Source organism: Heloderma suspectum, chromosome 1 (assembly GCF_057233095.1).
Source record: "Heloderma suspectum isolate Gila_16-S chromosome 1, 16-S_ref, whole genome shotgun sequence".
In the NCBI taxonomy this organism is placed as follows: Eukaryota; Metazoa; Chordata; class Lepidosauria; order Squamata; family Helodermatidae; genus Heloderma; species Heloderma suspectum.
This window is the reverse complement of record NC_139458.1, coordinates 236059314-236087137: the sequence shown is the minus strand read 5'-3', so window position 1 is coordinate 236087137 and position 27824 is coordinate 236059314.

The window sequence follows — 27824 nt, the reverse complement described above, 5'->3', positions numbered from 1 at the left end:
CTCCAATGGCTCACTCAGTCTGTTTGACCAATCTAGGCTTTACCAAGATGCTGGTTCCTTCCTGGGAAGCCTAGTGTCCCCAACCCTAACCCTAATTTGAGTCTCAACCCTTATTTCCTGTTTAGACTGAAACATCACCCCGTCCTCACATTGTACTAAAAGACGGTCGGCACCCCTTTCTGATGACCTGCTCAGTTCGTTTCACCAAGCTAGTCTTCCCTAAGAACCTGGTTCCCTCCTCGGAAGCCAAGTCTCCCCAACCCTAACCCTAACTTGGGGTTTTACCCAGATTTTCTAGAGGAACTTTAACATCCCCCAGTCCACGCAGTGTACTAAAAGACAGGAGGGAACACATCCTGTTGGGCCACTCAATCTGTTTCAACATGCTTGGCTTTACAGATGCCCTGGTTCCATCCTGGGAAGCCAAGTCTCGCCAACCCTAACCCTAATTTGAGTCTCAACCCTAATTTCCTCTTTGGACTGAAACATACCGCCGTCCACAGAGTGTACCAAATGTCAGTATGGAAGACATCTTGATGTCCCCCTCAGGCTGATTCACCCAGCTAGGCTTCACCAAGAACCCGTTTCTTACCTAGGAAGCCCAGTTTCCCCAACCCTAACCCTAACTTGGGTTTTGACCCTACTTTATTTTGGGAATGAAACATCCCCTCGTCCACGCGGTGTACAAAAAGACAGGAGGCAACCCATCCTGCAGGCCCACTTATCCTATTTCTACATGCTTGGCTTTTCCGAGGCCCTGGTTCACTGCAGGGAAGCCAAGTCTCCTGAACCCTAACCCTAACTTGAGTCTTAACCCTAATTTACTTGTGCAACTGTCACAAACCCCCATCCACAGGTTGTACTAAAAGACGGCAGGCATACCGTTCCTTTGGCCCTCTCAGTCTGTTTCACCATGCTTGGCTTCAGCAACACCCTGTTTCCATTCTGGGAAGCCAAGTCTCCTGACCCCTAACCCTAAGTTGCGTCTTAACCCTAATTTCCTATTGGGACTGAAACTTGTCCCTGTCCACAAGATGTACTAACAGGCAGTTAGTTAACCACCAATGGCTCACTCAGTCTGTTTGACCAATCTAGGCTTTACCAAGATGCTGGTTCCTTCCTGGGAAGCCTAGTGTCCCCAACCCTAACCCTAATTTGAGTCTCAACCCTAATTTCCTGTTTAGATTGAAACATCGCCCCGTCCTCACGTTGTACTTATAGAGGGTCGGCACCCCTTTCTGATGACCTGCTCAGTTCGTTTCACCAAGCTAGTCTTCCCTAAGAACCTGGTTCCCTCCTCGGAAGCCAAGTCTCCCCAACCCTAACCCTAACTTGGGGTTTTACCCAAATTTTCTAGAGGAACTTTAACATCCCCCAGTCCACGCAGTGTACTAAAAGACAGGAGGGAACACATCCTGTTGGGCCACTCAATCTGTTTCAACATGCTTGGCTTTACAGATGCCCTGGTTCCATCCTGGGAAGCCAAGTCTCGCCAACCCTAACCCTAATTTGAGTCTCAACCCTAATTTCCTCTTTGGACTGAAACATACCGCCGCCCACAGAGTGTACCAAATGTCAGTATGGAAGACATCTTGATGTCCCCCTCAGGCTGATTCACCCAGCTAGGCTTCACCAAGAACCCGTTTCTTACCTAGGAAGCCCAGTTTCCCCAACCCTAACCCTAACTTGGGTTTTGACCCTACTTTATTTTGGGAATGAAACATCCCCTCTTCCATGCGGTGTACAAAAAGACAGGAGGCAACCCATCCTGCAGGCCCACTTATCCTATTTCTACATGCTTGGCTTTTCCGAGGCCCTGGTTCACTGCAGGGAAGCCAAGTCTCCCGAACCCTAACCCTAACTTGAGTCTTAACCCTAATTTACTTGTGCAACTGTCACAAACCCCCATCCACAGGTTGTACTAAAAGACGGCAGGCATACCATTCCTTTGGCCCTCTCAGTCTGTTTCACCATGCTTGGCTTCAGCAACACCCTGTTTCCATTCTGGGAAGCCAAGTCTCCTGACCCCTAACCCTAAGTTGGGTCTTAACCCTAATTTCCTCTTGGGACTGAAACATGTCCCTGTCCACAAGCTGTACTAATGGGCACTATGTTATCCTCCAATGGCTCACTCAGTCTGTTTGACCAATCTAGGCTTTACCAAGATGCTGGTTCCTTCCTGGGAAGCCTAGTGTCCCCAACCCTAACCCTAATTTGAGTCTCAACCCTAATTTCCTGTTTAGATTGAAACATCGCCCCGTCCTCACGTTGTACTTATAGAGGGTCGGCACCCCTTTCTGATGACCTGCTCAGTTCGTTTCACCAAGCTAGTCTTCCCTAAGAACCTGGTTCCCTCCTCGGAAGCCAAGTCTCCCCAACCCTAACCCTAACTTGGGGTTTTACCCAAATTTTCTAGAGGAACTTTAACATCCCCCAGTCCACGCAGTGTACTAAAAGACAGGAGGGAACACATCCTGTTGGGCCACTCAATCTGTTTCAACATGCTTGGCTTTACAGATGCCCTGGTTCCATCCTGGGAAGCCAAGTCTCGCCAACCCTAACCCTAATTTGAGTCTCAACCCTAATTTCCTCTTTGGACTGAAACATACCGCCGCCCACAGAGTGTACCAAATGTCAGTATGGAAGACATCTTGATGTCCCCCTCAGGCTGATTCACCCAGCTAGGCTTCACCAAGAACCCGTTTCTTACCTAGGAAGCCCAGTTTCCCCAACCCTAACCCTAACTTGGGTTTTGACCCTACTTTATTTTGGGAATGAAACATCCCCTCTTCCACGCGGTGTACAAAAAGACAGGAGGCAACCCATCCTGCAGGCCCACTTATCCTATTTCTACATGCTTGGCTTTTCCGAGGCCCTGGTTCACTGCAGGGAAGCCAAGTCTCCCGAACCCTAACCCTAACTTGAGTCTTAACCCTAATTTACTTGTGCAACTGTCACAAACCCCCATCCACAGGTTGTACTAAAAGACGGCAGGCATACCATTCCTTTGGCCCTCTCAGTCTGTTTCACCATGCTTGGCTTCAGCAACACCCTGTTTCCATTCTGGGAAGCCAAGTCTCCTGACCCCTAACCCTAAGTTGGGTCTTAACCCTAATTTCCTCTTGGGACTGAAACATGTCCCTGTCCACAAGCTGTACTAATGGGCACTATGTTATCCTCCAATGGCTCACTCAGTCTGTTTGACCAATCTAGGCTTTACCAAGATGCTGGTTCCTTCCTGGGAAGCCTAGTGTCCCCAACCCTAACCCTAATTTGAGTCTCAACCCTAATTTCCTGTTTAGACTGAAACATCGCCCCGTCCTCACGTTGTACTTATAGAGGGTCGGCACCCCTTTCTGATGACCTGCTCAGTTCGTTTCACCAAGCTAGTCTTCCCTAAGAACCTGGTTCCCTCCTCGGAAGCCAAGTCTCCCCAACCCTAACCCTAACTTGGGTTTTTACCCAAATTTTCTAGAGGAACTTTAACATCCCCCAGTCCACGCCGTGTACTAAAAGACAGGAGGGAACACATCCTGTTGGGCCACTCAATCTGTTTCAACATGCTTGGCTTTACAGACGCCCTGGTTCCATCCTGGGAAGCCAAGTCTCGCTAAACCTAACCCTAATTTGAGTCTCAACCCTAATTTCCTCTTTGGACTGAAACATACCGCCGTCCACAGAGTGTACCAAATGTCAGTATGGAAGACATCTTGATGTCCCCCTCAGGCAGATTCACCAAGCTAGGCTTCACCAAGAACCCGTTTCTTACCTAGGAAGCCCAGTTACCCCAACCCTAACCCTAACTTGGGTTTTGACCCTACTTTATTTTGGGAATGAAACATCCCCTCGTCCACGCGGTGTACAAAAAAACAGGAGGCAACCCATCCTGCAGGCCCACTTATCCTATTTCTACATGCTTGGCTTTTCCGAGGCCCTGGTTCACTGCAGGGAAGCCAAGTCTCCCGAACCCTAACCCTAACTTGAGTCTTAACCCTAATTTACTTGTGCAACTGTCACAAACCCCCATCCACAGGTTGTACTAAAAGACGGCAGGCATACCATTCCTTTGGCCTTCTCAGTCTGTTTCACCATGCTTGGCTTCAGCAACACCCTGTTTCCATTCTGGGAAGCCAAGTCTCCTGACCCCTAACCCTAAGTTGGGTCTTAACCCTAATTTCCTCTTGGGACTGAAACATGTCCCTGTCCACAAGCTGTACTAATGGGCAGTATGTTATCCTCCAATGGCTCACTCAGTCTGTTTGACCAATCTAGGCTTTACCAAGACGCTGGTTCCTTCCTGGGAAGCCTAGTGTCCCCAACCCTAACCCTAATTTGAGTCTCAACCCTTATTTCCTGTTTAGACTGAAACATCACCCCGTCCTCACATTGTACTAAAAGACGGTCGGCACCCCTTTCTGATGACCTGCTCAGTTCGTTTCACCAAGCTAGTCTTCCCTAAGAACCTGGTTCCCTCCTCGGAAGCCAAGTCTCCCCAACCCTAACCCTAACTTGGGGTTTTACCCAAATTTTCTAGAGGAACTTTAACATCCCCCAGTCCACGCAGTGTACTAAAAGACAGGAGGGAACACATCCTGTTGGCCCACTCAATCTGTTTCAACATGCTTGGCTTTACAGATGCCCTGGTTCCATCCTGGGAAGCCAACTCTCGCCAACCCTAACCCTCATTTGAGTCTCAACCCTAATTTCCTCTTTGGACTGAAACATACCGCCGTCCACAGAGTGTACCAAATGTCAGTATGGAAGACATCTTGATGTCCCCCTCAGGCTGATTCACCCAGCTAGGCTTCACCAAGAACCCGTTTCTTACCTAGGAAGCCCAGTTTCCCCAACCCTAACCCTAACTTGGGTTTTGACCCTACTTTATTTTGGGAATGAAACATCCCCTCGTCCACGCGGTGTACAAAAAGACAGGAGGCAACCCATCCTGCAGGCCCACTTATCCTATTTCTACATGCTTGGCTTTTCCGAGGCCCTGGTTCACTGCAGGGAAGCCAAGTCTCCCGAACCCTAACCCTAACTTGAGTCTTAACCCTAATTTACTTGTGCAACTGTCACAAACCCCCATCCACAGGTTGTACTAAATGACGGCAGGCATACCGTTCCTTTGGCCCTCTCAGTCTGTTTCACCATGCTTGGCTTCAGCAACACCCTGTTTCCATTCTGGGAAGCCAAGTCTCCTGACCCCTAACCCTAAGTTGGGTCTTAACCCTAATTTCCTATTGGGACTGAAACTTGTCCCTGTCCACAAGATGTACTAACAGGCAGTTAGTTAACCACCAATGGCTCACTCAGTCTGTTTGACCAATCTAGGCTTTACCAAGATGCTGGTTCCTTCCTGGGAAGCCTAGTGTCCCCAACCCTAACCCTAATTTGAGTCTCAACCCTAATTTCCTGTTTAGATTGAAACATCGCCCCGTCCTCACGTTGTACTTATAGAGGGTCGGCACCCCTTTCTGATGACCTGCTCAGTTCGTTTCACCAAGCTAGTCTTCCCTAAGAACCTGGTTCCCTCCTCGGAAGCCAAGTCTCCCCAACCCTAACCCTAACTTGGGGTTTTACCCAAATTTTCTAGAGGAACTTTAACATCCCCCAGTCCACGCAGTGTACTAAAAGACAGGAGGGAACACATCCTGTTGGGCCACTCAATCTGTTTCAACATGCTTGGCTTTACAGATGCCCTGGTTCCATCCTGGGAAGCCAAGTCTCGCCAACCCTAACCCTAATTTGAGTCTCAACCCTAATTTCCTCTTTGGACTGAAACATACCGCCGTCCACAGAGTGTACCAAATGTCAGTATGGAAGACATCTTGATGTCCCCCTCAGGCTGATTCACCCAGCTAGGCTTCACCAAGAACCCGTTTCTTACCTAGGAAGCCCAGTTTCCCCAACCCTAACCCTAACTTGGGTTTTGACCCTACTTTATTTTGGGAATGAAACATCCCCTCGTCCACGCGGTGTACAAAAAGACAGGAGGCAACCCATCCTGCAGGCCCACTTATCCTATTTCTACATGCTTGGCTTTTCCGAGGCCCTGGTTCACTGCAGGGAAGCCAAGTCTCCCGAACCCTAACCCTAACTTGAGTCTTAACCCTAATTTACTTGTGCAACTGCCACAAACCCCCATCCACAGGTTGTACTAAAAGACGGCAGGCATACCATTCCTTTGGCCCTCTCAGTCTGTTTCACCATGCTTGGCTTCAGCAACACCCTGTTTCCATTCTGGGAAGCCAAGTCTCCTGACCCCTAACCCTAAGTTGGGTCTTAACCCTAATTTCCTCTTGGGACTGAAACATGTCCCTGTCCACAAGCTGTACTAATGGGCAGTATGTTATCCTCCAATGGCTCACTCAGTCTGTTTGACCAATCTAGGCTTTACCAAGACGCTGGTTCCTTCCTGGGAAGCCTAGTGTCCCCAACCCTAACCCTAATTTGAGTCTCAACCCTTATTTCCTGTTTAGACTGAAACATCACCCCGTCCTCACATTGTACTAAAAGACGGTCGGCACCCCTTTCTGATGACCTGCTCAGTTCGTTTCACCAAGCTAGTCTTCCCTAAGAACCTGTTTCCCTCCTCGGAAGCCAAGTCTCCCCAACCCTAACCCTAACTTGGGTTTTTACCCAAATTTTCTAGAGGAACTCTAACATCCCCCAGTCCACGCAGTGTACTAAAAGACAGGAGGGAACACATCCTGTTGGGCCACTCAATCTGTTTCAACATGCTTGGCTTTACAGATGCCCTGGTTCCATCATGGGAAGCCAAGTCTCGCCTTCCCTAACCCTAATTTGAGTCTCAACCCTAATTTCCTCTTTGGACTGAAACATACCGCCGTCCACAGAGTGTACCAAATGTCAGTATGGAAGACATCTTGATGTCCCCCTCAGGCTGATTCACCCAGCTAGGCTTCACCAAGAACCCGTTTCTTACCTAGGAAGCCCAGTTTCCCCAACCCTAACCCTAACTTGGGTTTTGACCCTACTTTATTTTGGGAATGAAACATCCCCTCGTCCACGCGGTGTACTAAAAGACAGGAGGCAACCCATCCTGCAGGCCCACTTATCCTATTTCTACACGCTTGGCTTTTCCGAGGCCCTGGTTCACTGCAGGGAAGCCAAGTCTCCCGAACCCTAACCCTAACTTGAGTCTTAACCCTAATTTACTTGTGCAACTGTCACAAACCCCCATCCACAGGTTGTACTAAAAGACGGCAGGCATACCGTTCCTTTGGCCCTCTCAGTCTGTTTCACCATGCTTGGCTTCAGCAACACCCTGTTTCCATTCTGGGAAGCCAAGTCTCCTGACCCCTAACCCTAAGTTGGGTCTTAACCCTAATTTCCTCTTGGGACTGAAAAATGTCCCTGTTCACAAGCTGTACTAATGGGCAGTATGTTATCCTCCAATGGCTCACTCAGTCTGTTTGACCAATCTAGGCTTTACCAAGACGCTGGTTCCTTCCTGGGAAGCCTAGTGTCCCCAACCCTAAACCTAATTTGAGTCTCAACCCTAATTTCCTGTTTAGACTGAAACATCGCCCCGTCCTCACGTTGTACTTATAGAGGGTCGGCACCCCTTTCTGATGACCTGCTCAGTTCGTTTCACCAAGCTAGTCTTCCCTAAGAACCTGGTTCCCTCCTCGGAAGCCAAGTCTCCCCAACCCTAACCCTAACTTGGGTTTTTACCCAAATTTTCTAGAGGAACTTTAACATCCCCCAGTCCACGCCGTGTACTAAAAGACAGGAGGGAACACATCCTGTTGGGCCACTCAATCTGTTTCAACATGCTTGGCTTTACAGACGCCCTGGTTCCATCCTGGGAAGCCAAGTCTCGCCAAACCTAACCCTAATTTGAGTCTCAACCCTAATTTCCTCTTTGGACTGAAACATACCGCCGTCCACAGAGTGTACCAAATGTCAGTATGGAAGACATCTTGATGTCCCCCTCAGGCAGATTCACCAAGCTAGGCTTCACCAAGAACCCGTTTCTTACCTAGGAAGCCCAGTTACCCCAACCCTAACCCTAACTTGGGTTTTGACCCTACTTTATTTTGGGAATGAAACATCCCCTCGTCCACGCGGTGTACAAAAAGACAGGAGGCAACCCATCCTGCAGGCCCACTTATCCTATTTCTACATGCTTGGCTTTTCCGAGGCCCTGGTTCACTGCAGGGAAGCCAAGTCTCCCGAACCCTAACCCTAACTTGAGTCTTAACCCTAATTTACTTGTGCAACTGTCACAAACCCCCATCCACAGGTTGTACTAAAAGACGGCAGGCATACCATTCCTTTGGCCTTCTCAGTCTGTTTCACCATGCTTGGCTTCAGCAACACCCTGTTTCCATTCTGGGAAGCCAAGTCTCCTGACCCCTAACCCTAAGTTCGGTCTTAACCCTAATTTCCTCTTGGGACTGAAACATGTCCCTGTCCACAAGCTGTACTAATGGGCAGTATGTTATCCTCCAATGGCTCACTCAGTCTGTTTGACCAATCTAGGCTTTACCAAGACGCTGGTTCCTTCCTGGGAAGCCTAGTGTCCCCAACCCTAACCCTAATTTGAGTCTCAACCCTTATTTCCTGTTTAGACTGAAACATCACCCCGTCCTCACATTGTACTAAAAGACGGTCGGCACCCCTTTCTGATGACCTGCTCAGTTCGTTTCACCAAGCTAGTCTTCCCTAAGAACCTGGTTCCCTCCTCGGAAGCCAAGTCTCCCCAACCCTAACCCTAACTTGGGGTTTTACCCAAATTTTCTAGAGGAACTTTAACATCCCCCAGTCCATGCAGTGTACTAAAAGACAGGAGGGAACACATCCTGTTGGGCCACTCAATCTGTTTCAACATGCTTGGCTTTACAGATGCCCTGGTTCCATCCTGGGAAGCCAACTCTCGCCAACCCTAACCCTCATTTGAGTCTCAACCCTAATTTCCTCTTTGGACTGAAACATACCGCCGTCCACAGAGTGTACCAAATGTCAGTATGGAAGACATCTTGATGTCCCCCTCAGGCTGATTCACCAAGCTAGGCTTCACCAAGAACCCGTTTCTTACCTAGGAAGCCCAGTTTCCCCAACCCTAACCCTAACTTGGGTTTTGACCCTACTTTATTTTGGGAATGAAACATCCCCTCGTCCACGCGGTGTACAAAAAGACAGGAGGCAACCCATCCTGCAGGCCCACTTATCCTATTTCTACATGCTTGGCTTTTCCGAGGCCCTGGTTCACTGCAGGGAAGCCAAGTCTCCCGAACCCTAACCCTAACTTGAGTCTTAACCCTAATTTACTTGTGCAACTGTCACAAACCCCCATCCACAGGTTGTACTAAAAGACGGCAGGCATACCGTTCCTTTGGCCCTCTCAGTCTGTTTCACCATGCTTGGCTTCAGCAACACCCTGTTTCCATTCTGGGAAGCCAAGTCTCCTGACCCCTAACCCTAAGTTGCGTCTTAACCCTAATTTCCTATTGGGACTGAAACTTGTCCCTGTCCACAAGATGTACTAACAGGCAGTTAGTTAACCACCAATGGCTCACTCAGTCTGTTTGACCAATCTAGGCTTTACCAAGATGCTGGTTCCTTCCTGGGAAGCCTAGTGTCCCCAACCCTAACCCTAATTTGAGTCTCAACCCTAATTTCCTGTTTAGATTGAAACATCGCCCCGTCCTCACGTTGTACTTATAGAGGGTCGGCACCCCTTTCTGATGACCTGCTCAGTTCGTTTCACCAAGCTAGTCTTCCCTAAGAACCTGTTTCCCTCCTCGGAAGCCAAGTCTCCCCAACCCTAACCCTAACTTGGGGTTTTACCCAAATTTTCTAGAGGAACTTTAACATCCCCCAGTCCACGCAGTGTACTAAAAGACAGGAGGCAACCCATCCTGCAGGCCCACTTATCCTATTTCTACATGCTTGGCTTTTCCGAGGCCCTGGTTCACTGCAGGGAAGCCAAGTCTCCCGAACCCTAACCCTAACTTGAGTCTTAACCCTAATTTACTTGTGCAACTGTCACAAACCCCCATCCACAGGTTGTACTAAAAGACGGCAGGCATACCGTTCCTTTGGCCCTCTCAGTCTGTTTCACCATGCTTGGCTTCAGCAACACCCTGTTTCCATTCTGGGAAGCCAAGTCTCCTGACCCCTAACCCTAAGTTGCGTCTTAACCCTAATTTCCTATTGGGACTGAAACTTGTCCCTGTCCACAAGATGTACTAACAGGCAGTTAGTTAACCACCAATGGCTCACTCAGTCTGTTTGACCAATCTAGGCTTTACCAAGATGCTGGTTCCTTCCTGGGAAGCCTAGTGTCCCCAACCCTAACCCTAATTTGAGTCTCAACCCTAATTTCCTGTTTAGATTGAAACATCGCCCCGTCCTCACGTTGTACTTATAGAGGGTCGGCACCCCTTTCTGATGACCTGCTCAGTTCGTTTCACCAAGCTAGTCTTCCCTAAGAACCTGTTTCCCTCCTCGGAAGCCAAGTCTCCCCAACCCTAACCCTAACTTGGGGTTTTACCCAAATTTTCTAGAGGAACTTTAACATCCCCCAGTCCACGCAGTGTACTAAAAGACAGGAGGGAACACATCCCGTTGGGCCACTCAATCTGTTTCAACATGCTTGGCTTTACAGATGCCCTGGTTCCATCCTGGGAAGCCAAGTCTCGCCAACCCTAACCCTAATTTGAGTCTCAACCCTAATTTCCTCTTTGGACTGAAACATACCGCCGTCCACAGAGTGTACCAAATGTCAGTATGGAAGACATCTTGATGTCCCCCTCAGGCTGATTCACCCAGCTAGGCTTCACCAAGAACCCGTTTCTTACCTAGGAAGCCCAGTTTCCCCAACCCTAACCCTAACTTGGGTTTTGACCCTACTTTATTTTGGGAATGAAACATCCCCTCGTCCACGCGGTGTACAAAAAGACAGGAGGCAACCCATCCTGCAGGCCCACTTATCCTATTTCTACATGCTTGGCTTTTCCGAGGCCCTGGTTCACTGCAGGGAAGCCAAGTCTCCCGAACCCTAACCCTAACTTGAGTCTTAACCCTAATTTACTTGTGCAACTGTCACAAACCCCCATCCACAGGTTGTACTAAAAGACGGCAGGCATACCATTCCTTTGGCCCTCTCAGTCTGTTTCACCATGCTTGGCTTCAGCAACACCCTGTTTCCATTCTGGGAAGCCAAGTCTCCTGACCCCTAACCCTAAGTTGGGTCTTAACCCTAATTTCCTCTTGGGACTGAAACATGTCCCTGTCCACAAGCTGTACTAATGGGCACTATGTTATCCTCCAATGGCTCACTCAGTCTGTTTGACCAATCTAGGCTTTACCAAGATGCTGGTTCCTTCCTGGGAAGCCTAGTGTCCCCAACCCTAACCCTAATTTGAGTCTCAACCCTAATTTCCTGTTTAGACTGAAACATCGCCCCGTCCTCACGTTGTACTTATAGAGGGTCGGCACCCCTTTCTGATGACCTGCTCAGTTCGTTTCACCAAGCTAGTCTTCCCTAAGAACCTGGTTCCCTCCTCGGAAGCCAAGTCTCCCCAACCCTAACCCTAACTTGGGGTTTTACCCAAATTTTCTAGAGGAACTTTAACATCCCCCAGTCCACGCAGTGTACTAAAAGACAGGAGGGAACACATCCTGTTGGGCCACTCAATCTGTTTCAACATGCTTGGCTTTACAGATGCCCTGGTTCCATCCTGGGAAGCCAAGTCTCGCCAACCCTAACCCTAATTTGAGTCTCAACCCTAATTTCCTCTTTGGACTGAAACATACCGCCGTCCACAGAGTGTACCAAATGTCAGTATGGAAGACATCTTGATGTCCCCCTCAGGCTGATTCACCCAGCTAGGCTTCACCAAGAACCCGTTTCTTACCTAGGAAGCCCAGTTTCCCCAACCCTAACCCTAACTTGGGTTTTGACCCTACTTTATTTTGGGAATGAAACATCCCCTCGTCCACGCGGTGTACAAAAAGACAGGAGGCAACCCATCCTGCAGGCCCACTTATCCTATTTCTACATGCTTGGCTTTTCCGAGGCCCTGGTTCACTGCAGGGAAGCCAAGTCTCCCGAACCCTAACCCTAACTTGAGTCTTAACCCTAATTTACTTGTGCAACTGTCACAAACCCCCATCCACAGGTTGTACTAAAAGACGGCAGGCATACCATTCCTTTGGCCCTCTCAGTCTGTTTCACCATGCTTGGCTTCAGCAACACCCTGTTTCCATTCTGGGAAGCCAAGTCTCCTGACCCCTAACCCTAAGTTGGGTCTTAACCCTAATTTCCTCTTGGGACTGAAAAATGTCCCTGTTCACAAGCTGTACTAATGGGCAGTATGTTATCCTCCAATGGCTCACTCAGTCTGTTTGACCAATCTAGGCTTTACCAAGACGCTGGTTCCTTCCTGGGAAGCCTAGTGTCCCCAACCCTAACCCTAATTTGAGTCTCAACCCTAATTTCCTGTTTAGACTGAAACATCGCCCCGTCCTCACGTTGTACTTATAGAGGGTCGGCCCCCCTTTCTGATGACCTGCTCAGTTCGTTTCACCAAGCTAGTCTTCCCTAAGAACCTGGTTCCCTCCTCGGAAGCCAAGTCTCCCCAACCCTAACCCTAACTTGGGTTTTTACCCAAATTTTCTAGAGGAACTTTAACATCCCCCAGTCCACGCCGTGTACTAAAAGACAGGAGGGAACAAATCCTGTTGGGCCACTCAATCTGTTTCAACATGCTTGGCTTTACAGACGCCCTGGTTCCATCCTGGGAAGCCAACTCTCGCCAACCCTAACCCTCATTTGAGTCTCAACCCTAATTTCCTCTTTGGACTGAAACATACCGCCGTCCACAGAGTGTACCAAATGTCAGTATGGAAGACATCTTGATGTCCCCCTCAGGCAGATTCACCAAGCTAGGCTTCACCAAGAACCCGTTTCTTACCTAGGAAGCCCAGTTTCCCCAACCCTAACCCTAACTTGGGTTTTGACCCTACTTTATTTTGGGAATGAAACATCCCCTCGTCCACGCGGTGTACAAAAAGACAGGAGGCAACCCATCCTGCAGGCCCACTTATCCTATTTCTACATGCTTGGCTTTTCCGAGGCCCTGGTTCACTGCAGGGAAGCCAAGTCTCCCGAACCCTAACCCTAACTTGAGTCTTAACCCTAATTTACTTGTGCAACTGTCACAAACCCCCATCCACAGGTTGTACTAAAAGACGGCAGGCATACCGTTCCTTTGGCCCTCTCAGTCTGTTTCACCATGCTTGGCTTCAGCAACACCCTGTTTCCATTCTGGGAAGCCAAGTCTCCTGACCCCTAACCCTAAGTTGGGTCTTAACCCTAATTTCCTATTGGGACTGAAACTTGTCCCTGTCCACAAGATGTACTAACAGGCAGTTAGTTAACCACCAATGGCTCACTCAGTCTGTTTGACCAATCTAGGCTTTACCAAGATGCTGGTTCCTTCCTGGGAAGCCTAGTGTCCCCAACCCTAACCCTAATTTGAGTCTCAACCCTAATTTCCTGTTTAGATTGAAACATCGCCCCGTCCTCACGTTGTACTTATAGAGGGTCGGCACCCCTTTCTGATGACCTGCTCAGTTCGTTTCACCAAGCTAGTCTTCCCTAAGAACCTGGTTCCCTCCTCGGAAGCCAAGTCTCCCCAACCCTAACCCTAACTTGGGGTTTTACCCAAATTTTCTAGAGGAACTTTAACATCCCCCAGTCCACGCAGTGTACTAAAAGACAGGAGGGAACACATCCTGTTGGGCCACTCAATCTGTTTCAACATGCTTGGCTTTACAGATGCCCTGGTTCCATCCTGGGAAGCCAAGTCTCGCCAACCCTAACCCTAATTTGAGTCTCAACCCTAATTTCCTCTTTGGACTGAAACATACCGCCGTCCACAGAGTGTACCAAATGTCAGTATGGAAGACATCTTGATGTCCCCCTCAGGCTGATTCACCCAGCTAGGCTTCACCAAGAACCCGTTTCTTACCTAGGAAGCCCAGTTTCCCCAACCCTAACCCTAACTTGGGTTTTGACCCTACTTTATTTTGGGAATGAAACATCCCCTCGTCCACGCGGTGTACAAAAAGACAGGAGGCAACCCATCCTGCAGGCCCACTTATCCTATTTCTACATGCTTGGCTTTTCCGAGGCCCTGGTTCACTGCAGGGAAGCCAAGTCTCCCGAACCCTAACCCTAACTTGAGTCTTAACCCTAATTTACTTGTGCAACTGTCACAAACCCCCATCCACAGGTTGTACTAAAAGACGGCAGGCATACCATTCCTTTGGCCCTCTCAGTCTGTTTCACCATGCTTGGCTTCAGCAACACCCTGTTTCCATTCTGGGAAGCCAAGTCTCCTGACCCCTAACCCTAAGTTGGGTCTTAACCCTAATTTCCTCTTGGGACTGAAACATGTCCCTGTCCACAAGCTGTACTAATGGGCAGTATGTTATCCTCCAATGGCTCACTCAGTCTGTTTGACCAATCTAGGCTTTACCAAGACGCTGGTTCCTTCCTGGGAAGCCTAGTGTCCCCAACCCTAAACCTAATTTGAGTCTCAACCCTAATTTCCTGTTTAGACTGAAACATCGCCCCGTCCTCACGTTGTACTTATAGAGGGTCGGCACCCCTTTCTGATGACCTGCTCAGTTCGTTTCACCAAGCTAGTCTTCCCTAAGAACCTGGTTCCCTCCTCGGAAGCCAAGTCTCCCCAACCCTAACCCTAACTTGGGGTTTTACCCAAATTTTCTAGAGGAACTTTAACATCCCCCAGTCCACGCAGTGTACTAAAAGACAGGAGGGAACACATCCTGTTGGGCCACTCAATCTGTTTCAACATGCTTGGCTTTACAGATGCCCTGGTTCCATCCTGGGAAGCCAACTCTCGCCAACCCTAACCCTCATTTGAGTCTCAACCCTAATTTCCTCTTTGGACTGAAACATACCGCCGTCCACAGAGTGTACCAAATGTCAGTATGGAAGACATCTTGATGTCCCCCTCAGGCAGATTCACCAAGCTAGGCTTCACCAAGAACCCGTTTCTTACCTAGGAAGCCCAGTTTCCCCAACCCTAACCCTAACTTGGGTTTTGACCCTACTTTATTTTGGGAATGAAACATCCCCTCGTCCACGCGGTGTACAAAAAGACAGGAGGCAACCCATCCTGCAGGCCCACTTATCCTATTTCTACATGCTTGGCTTTTCCGAGGCCCTGGTTCACTGCAGGGAAGCCAAGTCTCCCGAACCCTAACCCTAACTTGAGTCTTAACCCTAATTTACTTGTGCAACTGTCACAAACCCCCATCCACAGGTTGTACTAAAAGACGGCAGGCATACCGTTCCTTTGGCCCTCTCAGTCTGTTTCACCATGCTTGGCTTCAGCAACACCCTGTTTCCATTCTGGGAAGCCAAGTCTCCTGACCCCTAACCCTAAGTTGGGTCTTAACCCTAATTTCCTATTGGGACTGAAACTTGTCCCTGTCCACAAGATGTACTAACAGGCAGTTAGTTAACCACCAATGGCTCACTCAGTCTGTTTGACCAATCTAGGCTTTACCAAGATGCTGGTTCCTTCCTGGGAAGCCTAGTGTCCCCAACCCTAACCCTAATTTGAGTCTCAACCCTAATTTCCTGTTTAGATTGAAACATCGCCCCGTCCTCACGTTGTACTTATAGAGGGTCGGCACCCCTTTCTGATGACCTGCTCAGTTCGTTTCACCAAGCTAGTCTTCCCTAAGAACCTGGTTCCCTCCTCGGAAGCCAAGTCTCCCCAACCCTAACCCTAACTTGGGGTTTTACCCAAATTTTCTAGAGGAACTTTAACATCCCCCAGTCCACGCAGTGTACTAAAAGACAGGAGGGAACACATCCTGTTGGGCCACTCAATCTGTTTCAACATGCTTGGCTTTACAGATGCCCTGGTTCCATCCTGGGAAGCCAAGTCTCGCCAACCCTAACCCTAATTTGAGTCTCAACCCTAATTTCCTCTTTGGACTGAAACATACCGCCGTCCACAGAGTGTACCAAATGTCAGTATGGAAGACATCTTGATGTCCCCCTCAGGCTGATTCACCCAGCTAGGCTTCACCAAGAACCCGTTTCTTACCTAGGAAGCCCAGTTTCCCCAACCCTAACCCTAACTTGGGTTTTGACCCTACTTTATTTTGGGAATGAAACATCCCCTCGTCCACGCGGTGTACAAAAAGACAGGAGGCAACCCATCCTGCAGGCCCACTTATCCTATTTCTACATGCTTGGCTTTTCCGAGGCCCTGGTTCACTGCAGGGAAGCCAAGTCTCCCGAACCCTAACCCTAACTTGAGTCTTAACCCTAATTTACTTGTGCAACTGTCACAAACCCCCATCCACAGGTTGTACTAAAAGACGGCAGGCATACCATTCCTTTGGCCCTCTCAGTCTGTTTCACCATGCTTGGCTTCAGCAACACCCTGTTTCCATTCTGGGAAGCCAAGTCTCCTGACCCCTAACCCTAAGTTGGGTCTTAACCCTAATTTCCTATTGGGACTGAAAAATGTCCCTGTTCACAAGCTGTACTAATGGGCAGTATGTTATCCTCCAATGGCTCACTCAGTCTGTTTGACCAATCTAGGCTTTACCAAGACGCTGGTTCCTTCCTGGGAAGCCTAGTGTCCCCAACCCTAAACCTAATTTGAGTCTCAACCCTAATTTCCTGTTTAGACTGAAACATCGCCCCGTCCTCACGTTGTACTTATAGAGGGTCGGCACCCCTTTCTGATGACCTGCTCAGTTCGTTTCACCAAGCTAGTCTTCCCTAAGAACCTGGTTCCCTCCTCGGAAGCCAAGTCTCCCCAACCCTAACCCTAACTTGGGTTTTTACCCAAATTTTCTAGAGGAACTTTAACATCCCCCAGTCCACGCCGTGTACTAAAAGACAGGAGGGAACACATCCTGTTGGGCCACTCAATCTGTTTCAACATGCTTGGCTTTACAGACGCCCTGGTTCCATCCTGGGAAGCCAAGTCTCGCCAACCCTAACCCTCATTTGAGTCTCAACCCTAATTTCCTCTTTGGACTGAAACATACCGCCGTCCACAGAGTGTACCAAATGTCAGTATGGAAGACATCTTGATGTCCCCCTCAGGCAGATTCACCAAGCTAGGCTTCACCAAGAACCCGTTTCTTACCTAGGAAGCCCAGTTACCCCAACCCTAACCCTAACTTGGGTTTTTACCCTACTTTATTTTGGGAATGAAACATCCCCTCGTCCACGCGGTGTACTAAAAGACAGGAGGCAACCCATCCTGCAGGCCCACTTATCCTATTTCTACACGCTTGGCTTTTCCGAGGCCCTGGTTCACTGCAGGGAAGCCAAGTCTCCCGAACCCTAACCCTAACTTGAGTCTTAACCCTAATTTACTTGTGCAACTGTCACAAACCCCCATCCACAGGTTGTACTAAAAGACGGCAGGCATACCATTCCTTTGGCCCTCTCAGTCTGTTTCACCATGCTTGGCTTCAGCAACACCCTGTTTCCATTCTGGGAAGCCAAGTCTCCTGACCCCTAACCCTAAGTTGGGTCTTAACCCTAATTTCCTCTTGGGACTGAAACATGTCCCTGTCCACAAGCTGTACTAATGGGCAGTATGTTATCCTCCAATGGCTCACTCAGTCTGTTTGACCAATCTAGGCTTTACCAAGACGCTGGTTCCTTCCTGGGAAGCCTAGTGTCCCCAACCCTAACCCTAATTTGAGTCTCAACCCTTATTTCCTGTTTAGACTGAAACATCACCCCGTCCTCACATTGTACTAAAAGACGGTCGGCACCCCTTTCTGATGACCTGCTCAGTTCGTTTCACCAAGCTAGTCTTCCCTAAGAACCTGTTTCCCTCCTCGGAAGCCAAGTCTCCACAACCCTAACCCTAACTTGGGTTTTTACCCAAATTTTCTAGAGGAACTTTAACATCCCCCAGTCCACGCAGTGTACTAAAAGACAGGAGGGAACACATCCTGTTGGGCCACTCAATCTGTTTCAACATGCTTGGCTTTACAGATGCCCTGGTTCCATCATGGGAAGCCAAGTCTCGCCTTCCCTAACCCTAATTTGAGTCTCAACCCTAATTTCCTCTTTGGACTGAAACATACCGCCGTCCACAGAGTGTACCAAATGTAAGTATGGAAGACATCTTGATGTCCCCCTCAGGCTGATTCACCCAGCTAGGCTTCACCAAGAACCCGTTTCTTACCTAGGAAGCCCAGTTTCCCCAACCCTAACCCTAACTTGGGTTTTTACCCTACTTTATTTTGGGAATGAAACATCCCCTCGTCCACGCGGTGTACTAAAAGACAGGAGGCAACCCATCCTGCAGGCCCACTTATCCTATTTCTACACGCTTGGCTTTTCCGAGGCCCTGGTTCACTGCAGGGAAGCCAAGTCTCCCGACCCCTAACCCTAACTTGAGTCTTAACCCTAATTTACTTGTGCAACTGTCACAAACCCCCATCCACAGGTTGTACTAAAAGACGGCAGGCATACCGTTCCTTTGGCCCTCTCAGTCTGTTTCACCATGCTTGGCTTCAGCAACACCCTGTTTCCATTCTGGGAAGCCAAGTCTCCTGACCCCTAACCCTAAGTTGGGTCTTAACCCTAATTTCCTCTTGGGACTGAAACTTGTCCCTGTCCACAAGATGTACTAACAGGCAGTTAGTTAACCACCAATGGCTCACTCAGTCTGTTTGACCAATCTAGGCTTTACCAAGATGCTGGTTCCTTCCTGGGAAGCCTAGTGTCCCCAACCCTAACCCTAATTTGAGTCTCAACCCTAATTTCCTGTTTAGATTGAAACATCGCCCCGTCCTCACGTTGTACTTATACAGGGTCGGCACCCCTTTCTGATGACCTGCTCAGTTCGTTTCACCAAGCTAGTCTTCCCTAAGAACCTGGTTCCCTCCTCGGAAGCCAAGTCTCCCCAACCCTAACCCTAACTTGGGTTTTTACCCAAATTTTCTAGAGGAACTTTAACATCCCCCAGTCCACGCCGTGTACTAAAAGACAGGAGGGAACACATCCTGTTGGGCCACTCAATCTGTTTCAACATGCTTGGCTTTACAGACGCCCTGGTTCCATCCTGGGAAGCCAAGTCTCGCCAACCCTAACCCTAATTTGAGTCTCAACCCTAATTTCCTCTTTGGACTGAAACATACCGCCGTCCACAGAGTGTACCAAATGTCAGTATGGAAGACATCTTGATGTCCCCCTCAGGCTGATTCACCCAGCTAGGCTTCACCAAGAACCCGTTTCTTACCTAGGAAGCCCAGTTACCCCAACCCTAACCCTAACTTGGGTTTTTACCCTACTTTATTTTGGGAATGAAACATCCCCTCGTCCACGCGGTGTACTAAAAGACAGGAGGCAACCCATCCTGCAGGCCCACTTATCCTATTTCTACACGCTTGGCTTTTCCGAGGCCCTGGTTCACTGCAGGGAAGCCAAGTCTCCCGAACCCTAACCCTAACTTGAGTCTTAACCCTAATTTACTTGTGCAACTGTCACAAACCCCCATCCACAGGTTGTACTAAAAGACGGCAGGCATACCATTCCTTTGGCCCTCTCAGTCTGTTTCACCATGCTTGGCTTCAGCAACACCCTGTTTCCATTCTGGGAAGCCAAGTCTCCTGACCCCTAACCCTAAGTTGGGTCTTAACCCTAATTTCCTCTTGGGACTGAAACATGTCCCTGTCCACAAGCTGTACTAATGGGCAGTATGTTATCCTCCAATGGCTCACTCAGTCTGTTTGACCAATCTAGGCTTTACCAAGACGCTGGTTCCTTCCTGGGAAGCCTAGTGTCCCCAACCCTAACCCTAATTTGAGTCTCAACCCTTATTTCCTGTTTAGACTGAAACATCACCCCGTCCTCACATTGTACTAAAAGACGGTCGGCACCCCTTTCTGATGACCTGCTCAGTTCGTTTCACCAAGCTAGTCTTCCCTAAGAACCTGTTTCCCTCCTCGGAAGCCAAGTCTCCCCAACCCTAACCCTAACTTGGGTTTTTACCCAAATTTTCTAGAGGAACTTTAACATCCCCCAGTCCACGCAGTGTACTAAAAGACAGGAGGGAACACATCCTGTTGGGCCACTCAATCTGTTTCAACATGCTTGGCTTTACAGATGCCCTGGTTCCATCATGGGAAGCCAAGTCTCGCCTTCCCTAACCCTAATTTGAGTCTCAACCCTAATTTCCTCTTTGGACTGAAACATACCGCCGTCCACAGAGTGTACCAAATGTAAGTATGGAAGACATCTTGATGTCCCCCTCAGGCTGATTCACCCAGCTAGGCTTCACCAAGAACCCGTTTCTTACCTAGGAAGCCCAGTTTCCCCAACCCTAACCCTAACTTGGGTTTTTACCCTACTTTATTTTGGGAATGAAACATCCCCTCGTCCACGCGGTGTACTAAAAGACAGGAGGCAACCCATCCTGCAGGCCCACTTATCCTATTTCTACACGCTTGGCTTTTCCGAGGCCCTGGTTCACTGCAGGGAAGCCAAGTCTCCCGAACCCTAACCCTAACTTGAGTCTTAACCCTAATTTACTTGTGCAACTGTCACAAACCCCCATCCACAGGTTGTACTAAAAGACGGCAGGCATACCGTTCCTTTGGCCCTCTCAGTCTGTTTCACCATGCTTGGCTTCAGCAACACCCTGTTTCCATTCTGGGAAGCCAAGTCTCCTGACCCCTAACCCTAAATTGGGTCTTAACCCTAATTTCCTCTTGGGACTGAAACATGTCCCTGTCCACAAGCTGTACTAATGGGCAGTATGTTATCCTCCAATGGCTCACTCAGTCTGTTTGACCAATCTAGGCTTTACCAAGATGCTGGTTCCTTCCTGGGGAGCCTAGTGTCCCCAACCCTAACCCTAATTTGAGTCTCAACCCTAATTTCCTGTTTAGACTGAAACATCGCCCCGTCCTCACGTTGTACTTATAGAGGGTCGGCACCCCTTTCTGATGACCTGCTCAGTTCGTTTCACCAAGCTAGTCTTCCCTAAGAACCTGGTTCCCTCCTCGGAAGCCAAGTCTCCCCAACCCTAACCCTAACTTGGGGTTTTACCCAAATTTTCTAGAGGAACTTTAACATCCCCCAGTCCACGCAGTGTACTAAAAGACAGGAGGGAACACATCCTGTTGGGCCACTCAATCTGTTTCAACATGCTTGGCTTTACAGACGCCCTGGTTCCATCCTGGGAAGCCAAGTCTCGCCAACCCTAACCCTAATTTGATTCTCAACCCTAATTTCCTCTTTGGACTGAAACATACCGCCGTCCACAGAGTGTACCAAATGTCAGTATGGAAGACATCTTGATGTCCCCCTCAGGCTGATTCACCCAGCTAGGCTTCACCAAGAACCCGTTTCTTACCTAGGAAGCCCAGTTTCCCCAACCCTAACCCTAACTTGGGTTTTTACCCTACTTTATTTTGGGAATGAAACATCCCCTCGTCCACGCGGTGTACTAAAAGACAGGAGGCAACCCATCCTGCAGGCCCACTTATTCTATTTCTACACGCTTGGCTTTTCCGAGGCCCTGGTTCACTGCAGGGAAGCCAAGTCTCCCGAACCCTAACCCTAACTTGAGTCTTAACCCTAATTTACTTGTGCAACTGTCACAAACCCCCATCCACAGGTTGTACTAAAAGACGGCAGGCATACCATTCCTTTGGCCCTCTCAGTCTGTTTCACCATGCTTGGCTTCAGCAACACCCTGTTTCCATTCTGGGAAGCCAAGTCTCCTGACCCCTAACCCTAAGTTGGGTCTTAACCCTAATTTCCTCTTGGGACTGAAACATGTCCCTGTCCACAAGCTGTACTAATGGGCAGTATGTTATCCTCCAATGGCTCACTCAGTCTGTTTGACCAATCTAGGCTTTACCAAGACGCTGGTTCCTTCCTGGGAAGCCTAGTGTCCCCAACCCTAACCCTAATTTGAGTCTCAACCCTTATTTCCTGTTTAGACTGAAACATCACCCCGTCCTCACATTGTACTAAAAGACGGTCGGCACCCCTTTCTGATGACCTGCTCAGTTCGTTTCACCAAGCTAGTCTTCCCTAAGAACCTGTTTCCCTCCTCGGAAGCCAAGTCTCCCCAACCCTAACCCTAACTTGGGTTTTTACCCAAATTTTCTAGAGGAACTTTAACATGCCCCAGTCCACGCAGTGTACTAAAAGACAGGAGGGAACACATCCTGTTGGGCCACTCAATCTGTTTCAACATGCTTGGCTTTACAGATGCCCTGGTTCCATCATGGGAAGCCAAGTCTCGCCTTCCCTAACCCTAATTTGAGTCTCAACCCTAATTTCCTCTTTGGACTGAAACATACCGCCGTCCACAGAGTGTACCAAATGTAAGTATGGAAGACATCTTGATGTCCCCCTCAGGCTGATTCACCCAGCTAGGCTTCACCAAGAACCCGTTTCTTACCTAGGAAGCCCAGTTTCCCCAACCCTAACCCTAACTTGGGTTTTGACCCTACTTTATTTTGGGAATGAAACATCCCCTCGTCCACGCGGTGTACTAAAAGACAGGAGGCAACCCATCCTGCAGGCCCACTTATCCTATTTCTACACGCTTGGCTTTTCCGAGGCCCTGGTTCACTGCAGGGAAGCCAAGTCTCCCGAACCCTAACCCTAACTTGAGTCTTAACCCTAATTTACTTGTGCAACTGTCACAAACCCCCATCCACAGGTTGTACTAAAAGACGGCAGGCATACCGTTCCTTTGGCCCTCTCAGTCTGTTTCACCATGCTTGGCTTCAGCAACACCCTGTTTCCATTCTGGGAAGCCAAGTCTCCTGACCCCTAACCCTAAGTTGGGTCTTAACCCTAATTTCCTCTTGGGACTGAAACTTGTCCCTGTCCACAAGATGTACTAACAGGCAGTTAGTTAACCACCAATGGCTCACTCAGTCTGTTTGACCAATCTAGGCTTTACCAAGATGCTGGTTCCTTCCTGGGAAGCCTAGTGTCCCCAACCCTAACCCTAATTTGAGTCTCAACCCTAATTTCCTGTTTAGACTGAAACATCGCCCCGTCCTCACGTTGTACTTATACAGGGTCGGCACCCCTTTCTGATGACCTGCTCAGTTCGTTTCACCAAGCTAGTCTTCCCTAAGAACCTGGTTCCCTCCTCGGAAGCCAAGTCTCCCCAACCCTAACCCTAACTTGGGGTTTTACCCAAATTTTCTAGAGGAACTTTAACATCCCCCAGTCCACGCAGTGTACTAAAAGACAGGAGGGAACACATCCTGTTGGGCCACTCAATCTGTTTCAACATGCTTGGCTTTACAGATGCCCTGGTTCCATCCTGGGAAGCCAAGTCTCGCCAACCCTAACCCTAATTTGAGTCTCAACCCTAATTTCCTCTTTGGACTGAAACATACCGCCGTCCAGAGAGTGTACCAAATGTCAGTATGGAAGACATCTTGATGTCCCCCTCAGGCTGATTCACCCAGCTAGGCTTCACCAAGAACCCGTTTCTTACCTAGGAAGCCCAGTTTCCCCAACCCTAACCCTAACTTGGGTTTTGACCCTACTTTATTTTGGGAATGAAACATCCCCTCGTCCACGCGGTGTACAAAAAGACAGGAGGCAACCCATCCTGCAGGCCCACTTATCCTATTTCTACATGCTTGGCTTTTCCGAGGCCCTGGTTCACTGCAGGGAAGCCAAGTCTCCCGAACCCTAACCCTAACTTGAGTCTTAACCCTAATTTACTTGTGCAACTGTCACAAACCCCCATCCACAGGTTGTACTAAAAGACGGCAGGCATACCATTCCTTTGGCCCTCTCAGTCTGTTTCACCATGCTTGGCTTCAGCAACACCCTGTTTCCATTCTGGGAAGCCAAGTCTCCTGACCCCTAACCCTATGTTGGGTCTTAACCCTAATTTCCTCTTGGGACTGAAAAATGTCCCTGTTCACAAGCTGTACTAATGGGCAGTATGTTATCCTCCAATGGCTCACTCAGTCTGTTTGACCAATCTAGGCTTTACCAAGATGCTGGTTCCTTCCTGGGAAGCCTAGTGTCCCCAACCCTAACCCTAATTTGAGTCTCAACCCTAATTTCCTGTTTAGACTGAAACATCGCCCCGTCCTCACGTTGTACTTATAGAGGGTCGGCCCCCCTTTCTGATGACCTGCTCAATTCGTTTCACCAAGCTAGTCTTCCCTAAGAACCTGGTTCCCTCCTCGGAAGCCAAGTCTCCCCAACCCTAACCCTAACTTGGGTTTTTACCCAAATTTTCTAGAGGAACTTTAACATCCCCCAGTCCACGCAGTGTACTAAAAGACAGGAGGGAACACATCCTGTTGGGCCACTCAATCTGTTTCAACATGCTTGGCTTTACAGACGCCCTGGTTCCATCCTGGGAAGCCAAGTCTCGCCAACCCTAACCCTAATTTGAGTCTCAACCCTAATTTCCTCTTTGGACTGAAACATACCGCCGTCCACAGAGTGTACCAAATGTCAGTATGGAAGACATCTTGATGTCCCCCTCAGGCTGATTCACCCAGCTAGGCTTCACCAAGACCCCGTTTCTTACCTAGGAAGCCCAGTTTCCCCAACCCTAACCCTAACTTGGGTTTTGACCCTACTTTATTTTGGGAATGAAACATCCCCTCGTCCACGCGGTGTACAAAAAGACAGGAGGCAACCCATCCTGCAGGCCCACTTATCCTATTTCTACATGCTTGGCTTTTCCGAGGCCCTGGTTCACTGCAGGGAAGCCAAGTCTCCCGAACCCTAACCCTAACTTGAGTCTTAACCCTAATTTACTTGTGCAACTGTCACAAACCCCCATCCACAGGTTGTACTAAAAGACGGCAGGCATACCATTCCTTTGGCCCTCTCAGTCTGTTTCACCATGCTTGGCTTCAGCAACACCCTGTTTCCATTCTGGGAAGCCAAGTCTCCTGACCCCTAACCCTAAGTTGGGTCTTAACCCTAATTTCCTCTTGGGACTGAAAAATGTCCCTGTTCACAAGCTGTACTAATGGGCAGTATGTTATCCTCCAATGGCTCACTCAGTCTGTTTGACCAATCTAGGCTTTACCAAGACGCTGGTTCCTTCCTGGGAAGCCTAGTGTCCCCAACCCTAACCCTAATTTGAGTCTCAACCCTAATTTCCTGTTTAGACTGAAACATCGCCCCGTCCTCACGTTGTACTTATAGAGGGTCGGCCCCCCTTTCTGATGACCTGCTCATTTCGTTTCACCAAGGTAGTCTTCCCTAAGAACCTGGTTCCCTCCTCGGAAGCCAAGTCTCCCCAACCCTAACCCTAACTTGGGTTTTTAACCAAATTTTCTAGAGGAACTTTAACATCCCCCAGTCCACGCAGTGTACTAAAAGACAGGAGGGAACACATCCTGTTGGGCCACTCAATCTGTTTCAACATGCTTGGCTTTACAGACGCCCTGGTTCCATCCTGGGAAGCCAAGTCTCGCCAACCCTAACCCTAATTTGAGTCTCAACCCTAATTTCCTCTTTGGACTGAAACATACCGCCGTCCACAGAGTGTACCAAATGTCAGTATGGAAGACATCTTGATGTCCCCCTCAGGCTGATTCACCCAGCTAGGCTTCACCAAGACCCCGTTTCTTACCTAGGAAGCCCAGTTTCCCCAACCCTAACCCTAACTTGGGTTTTGACCCTACTTTATTTTGGGAATGAAACATCCCCTCGTCCACGCGGTGTACAAAAAGACAGGAGGCAACCCATCCTGCAGGCCCACTTATCCTATTTCTACATGCTTGGCTTTTCCGAGGCCCTGGTTCACTGCAGGGAAGCCAAGTCTCCCGAACCCTAACCCTAACTTGAGTCTTAACCCTAATTTACTTGTGCAACTGTCACAAACCCCCATCCACAGGTTGTACTAAAAGACGGCAGGCATACCATTCCTTTGGCCCTCTCAGTCTGTTTCACCATGCTTGGCTTCAGCAACACCCTGTTTCCATTCTGGGAAGCCAAGTCTCCTGACCCCTAACCCTAAGTTGGGTCTTAACCCTAATTTCCTCTTGGGACTGAAAAATGTCCCTGTTCACAAGCTGTACTAATGGGCAGTATGTTATCCTCCAATGGCTCACTCAGTCTGTTTGACCAATCTAGGCTTTACCAAGACGCTGGTTCCTTCCTGGGAAGCCTAGTGTCCCCAACCCTAACCCTAATTTGAGTCTCAACCCTAATTTCCTGTTTAGACTGAAACATCGCCCCGTCCTCACGTTGTACTTATAGAGGGTCGGCACCCCTTTCTGATGACCTGCTCATTTCGTTTCACCAAGGTAGTCTTCCCTAAGAACCTGGTTCCCTCCTCGGAAGCCAAGTCTCCCCAACCCTAACCCTAACTTGGGTTTTTAACCAAATTTTCTAGACGAACTTTAACATCCCCCAGTCCACGCAGTGTACTAAAAGACAGGAGGGAACACATCCTGTTGGGCCACTCAATCTGTTTCAACATGCTTGGCTTTACAGATGCCCTGGTTCCATAATGGGAAGCCAAGTCTCGCCTACCCTAACCCTAATTTGAGTCTCAACCCTAATTTCCTCTTTGGACTGAAACATACCGCCGTCCACAGAGTGTACCAAATGTCAGTATGGAAGACATCTTGATGTCCCCCTCAGGCTGATTCACCCAGCTAGGCTTCACCAAGAACCCGTTTCTTACCTAGGAAGCCCAGTTTCCCCAACCCTAACCCTAACTTGGGTTTTTACCCTACTTTATTTTGGGAATGAAACATCCCCTCGTCCACGCGGTGTACAAAAAGACAGGAGGCAACCCATCCTGCAGGCCCACTTATCCTATTTCTACATGCTTGGCTTTTCCGAGGCCCTGGTTCACTGCAGGGAAGCCAAGTCTCCCGAACCCTAACCCTAACTTGAGTCTTAACCCTAATTTACTTGTGCAACTGTCAAAACCCCCATCCAAAGGTTGTACTAAAAGATGGCAGGCATACCATTCCTTTGGCCCTCTCAGTCTGTTTCACCATGCTTGGCTTCAGCAACACCCTGTTTCCATTCTGGGAAGCCAAGTCTCCTGACCCCTAACCCTAAGTTGGGTCTTAACCCTAATTTCCTCTTGGGACTGAAAAATGTCCCTGTTCACAAGCTGTACTAATGGGCAGTATGTTATCCTCCAATGGCTCACTCAGTCTGTTTGACCAATCTAGGCTTTACCAAGACGCTGGTTCCTTCCTGGGAAGCCTAGTGTCCCCAACCCTAACCCTAATTTGAGTCTCAACCCTAATTTCCTGTTTAGACTGAAACATCGCCCCGTCCTCACGTTGTACTTATAGAGGGTCGGCCCCCCTTTCTGATGACCTGCTCAGTTCGTTTCACCAAGCTAGTCTTCCCTAAGAACCTGGTTCCCTCCTCGGAAGCCAAGTCTCCCCAACCCTAACCCTAACTTGGGTTTTTACCCAAATTTTCTAGAGGAACTTTAACATCCCCCAGTCCACGCAGTGTACTAAAAGACAGGAGGGAACACATCCTGTTGGGCCACTCAATCTGTTTCAACATGCTTGGCTTTACAGATGCCCTGGTTCCATCATGGGAAGCCAAGTCTCGCCTTCCCTAACCCTAATTTGAGTCTCAACCCTAATTTCCTCTTTGGACTGAAACATACCGCCGTCCACAGAGTGTACCAAATGTCAGTATGGAAGACATCTTGATGTCCCCCTCAGGCTGATTCACCCAGCTAGGCTTCACCAAGAACCCGTTTCTTACCTAGGAAGCCCAGTTTCCCCAACCCTAACCCTAACTTGGGTTTTTACCCTAC